This window comes from Apium graveolens, chromosome 5 (assembly GCF_009905375.1).
Source record: "Apium graveolens cultivar Ventura chromosome 5, ASM990537v1, whole genome shotgun sequence".
In the NCBI taxonomy this organism is placed as follows: Eukaryota; Viridiplantae; Streptophyta; class Magnoliopsida; order Apiales; family Apiaceae; genus Apium; species Apium graveolens.
The window spans coordinates 119,396,224-119,400,002 of NC_133651.1; the positions used below are offsets into that span (position 1 = coordinate 119,396,224).

Genomic DNA, 3,779 nt, shown 5'->3' on the forward strand with positions numbered 1-3,779 from the left:
TCTATCCAGCTTTTGTTGCTGCAATCTCTTAGGAAAAGGTGGTGGAGGATAGAGCTGTTTCTCCCCTGTATTAGCCTCAGGCAGAGTGTGTTCAACAGTAGTCTTCCTTGGTTCCGCCGCTTTCTCCTTTTGCTTAGATTCTTCATCTCTAACTTCAGCTTCGACTTCCTTTGCCTTTTCAGCATCAGCCACTTTTCCAGACCTTAAGGTAATAGCCTTGACTTGCTCTTTAGCTTCCTTCCTGCCTGGTACTTCCGTGTCACTGGGAAGAGTGCCAGGTTGACGATTGAGCACTGCATTGGCTAATTGATCGATTTGATTTTCCAAGGTCTTGATAGAAACCGCCTGACTCTTGCATAACAGCTTAAGTTCCTCCAAATCAGCACTAGTGGGTGCAGCTGTACTTCCCTGTTGAGGATATGATTGCCTTGTAGCATACTGCTGTGGTTGCTGGAATCCAGGTGGGTTAAACTGTTTACTCACTCCTTACTGATATGGTGGCTGAATAGCATTCTGATTATTCCCCCAGCTGAAATTTGGATGATTTCTGTTATTAGGATGATAGGTCGCTGGCACAGGCTGCTATTGTCGCTGATAATTATTCACATACTGAACAGATTCATTGACAAGAGAACACTGATCCGTAGCATGAAAACCTGCACAAAGCTCACAAACCATAGCTATTTGATTAACTCCATACGTAGCCAGATAATCAACCTTCATTGATAGCGCTTGGAGCTGGGCTGCAATAGCGGTGGCTGCATCAACTTCCAGAATACCTGCTACCTTGCCTGACGTCATCCTCTGAGTTGGGTTTTGATGCTCATTTGCAGCCATCGTCTCTATAAGATTATACGCCTCAGTATAGCTTTTAGCCCATAAGGCTCCTCCAGCTGCTGCATCGAGCATGGGCCGAGATTGGGCCCCCAAACCATTATAGAAACCAGTGATCACCATCCAATCCGGCATTCCATGATGTGGACATTTTCTCAACATTTCCTTGTAGCGTTCCCAAGCCTCGCACATAGATTCTGTAGGTTGCTGCGCAAACTGAGTAAGAGCACTCCTCATAGCAGTAGTCTTTGCCATTGGATAAAACTTCACCAGAAACTTTTGCGCAAGATCTTGCCACGTAGTGATGGACCCAGCTGGTTCAGAATGTAACCAGTCTTTAGCCTTATCCCTCAGTGAGAATGAGAAAAGCCTCAACTTGATAGCCTCATCAGTCACGCCATTATACTTAAAAGTGCTGCAGATCTCGACAAAATTCCTTATGTGCATGTTGGGGTCTTCAGTTGCCGCTCCTCCAAAAGAAACAGAATTCTGCACCATCTGAATAGTGCCCGGCTTGATTTCAAAGGTGTTAGCTTGAATAGCCGGATGAAGGATGCTTGACTGAATGTCATCAATTTTAGGCCGAGAAAAATCCATAAGAGCTAGATCAGCTTGAACAATACGATCTCCCATGTTTACTGGTTCTTTCTGCTCAGTTCCTGAATCCGAATCCTCAAAATCTAACTTCTCCGGAATATCAAGAACTTCGTCTGTCTCCTCAGCTGTATCTAAAGTCCTCTTGCGAGCACGAGAACGAGTTTGCATAAACGCTTGCTAAAGTACCTGAAACACAACCGAAAAGAGTAAGTAACTACTACGTCCTAATCACTGAGTCCTAATGACCAATGATGGTAAGTACATAAACTAAACAAATACGCCGAGTCCCCGGCAGCGGCGCCAAAAACTTGTTAGGGCGAAAACACGCGCTAATATTCACGCAAGTATACGCGTTCGCAAGTAATATAGAATACTTTCTAATTCGTTCCCTCAGAGACTCAGACTAAATTATTGTCTAATTAAACTCATTCACCAATGTATGATTACTTCTCAATGTTAAGATAATAATACTTAAAATTGTTGATTAAATATTAACTATAATTAACTACTTAATTAACCACTTAACTAACACTGCAATTTATCAATAATAAAACACTCATGAGATCACAACTTCATTATTACTTCCTTCTATAGCCATTGTTATTACCTTTAGCATGTGACAGTGATGATATTAATCGAATAACACAAAACTGATAAAAGCCAACTTTCATTGTACTAATACCATTCTACCAAGCATCCACAATTAAGATAGAAGTTGAATAGTCATCAATTATGTTGAGTTCCTATATGTCTACAGAATTTGACAACACAACGATTTAAGCACAAGTTATTCCTTTTTGATTACATAGGGCAAATAAAACTGTTAGAGTTACCCACTAATCATGCACAACGTACATGAACCTATGCTAGCATGGCAAGTTCTAAATCTCAAGATCCACTGTCGCTCACAAGAGATTAACACCCTATCTTATATGTTCGCGACGCACATAAGACGAATACGCACAACCAATACTAGATATCAAGCAATCATCACACACTAAAGTATTAAACAATTAACTAAAGAATTCCATAATAAATCCGTTGCAACCCCATGATCACGATTAGCCCATAATAGAACTTATCGCCATCATGGGTTCATATGAAATCATGATAAACAAACACAAGAAAATAATAACTAAACTAATTAGATTAAAACAGAGTACGTCACAAGAGTAAATAAGTCAAAGCAAGAAAACTAGCATCCAACGTTACAACGAAACAAGAATCATAAGAAAATATGCTTCCTCTTCGTTGCGGTGTGCTAAATCGGTCTTCTTCCTTATCTCCTTCGCTTCTTGCGTAAAACACAATCTAAAACATAATCCCCTTAATACTCTCTGTGAAAACGTCTCAAATCTACCTATATAATAGTCCCATAAAACTCAGATTACATAGAAGTTGGAAGCCAAACAGAAGTAGAAGTCTAAAATAATTTATCTTTTTCCCCGACCCTGCGCGGCCGCTCAGCATAGCTGCGCGGGCGCGCAGGTTGCTGCACGGCCGCTCAGCATTGCTGCGCGGGCGCGCAGGCCTCTACTGGAAAAAATCCTGGTTTGCTCCGTTTCTTCGCCGTAATCTGCCCATTCCTTTCCTCTCGCAATGGTGAACACATGCCAAGGCTTATTCTTGATGATTCCTCCCCCGAAATGCAACTAATACCCTGAAATGCATAAACACTAGAAAAACGCATCAAATACACAAAATACTTGATTTCAAGACACCAATTTAAGCCATTTTAAGACGTTCTAAGTGGTATAAAATGCCACTTATCACTTAGTGCGGAGACAGCATGTCACAGAGCATTAGGACTTACCGAGGCAGTGCTAGAGGCATTGCAGGAGGAGTTGAGCCACGTGCCACCAGGATTTTGAGACTAGCAGATCGATGAGTGTTGTATTATGTATATTTTGTAGATAGAGGCAGCATAGTATTGTATGACTAGTTGGTATGAGTATAGCTACTGACTTTGACTGATAGTAGTAGCAGTATGACTGTTATATCATAGGTTTTTGTATCAAGCACTGACACCTGCAGCTGGTGTTCTACCTATATATATATATATGAGATAATCTTTTGCACGTTTTCTTTATTTTATTTCCAGTTATTTAAGCATTTACATTTATTTCAGTACCATTGCATATTTACAAATGTAGTTTTATTTACGATCATGTTGTACCCTTATGTTTTAAAAAAAAAAAAATTTAAAAAAAAAACACATCATGCTGTTTTATCTATTCAGTTATTTAATAAGCCGTTTTATTTTCCCAAATCGACTATTTTAACATATGTTTAATATACTATTATTAAAGAAGACCCATTGTTTATTTACCAGAAAGATGGCACCTAAA

At 39.9% G+C, this 3,779-nt stretch overlaps 1 non-coding gene across 1 annotated transcript; it reads left to right on the forward strand.

The window, feature by feature from the left end:
- The first annotated feature begins 967 nt into the window (after positions 1-967).
- Positions 968-1,074, forward strand: LOC141662564 (small nucleolar RNA R71). The gene has a single exon (XR_012550673.1). It is a non-coding gene; the product is annotated as a small nucleolar RNA R71 (small nucleolar RNA).
- The last annotated feature ends 2,705 nt before the right edge of the window (positions 1,075-3,779 follow it).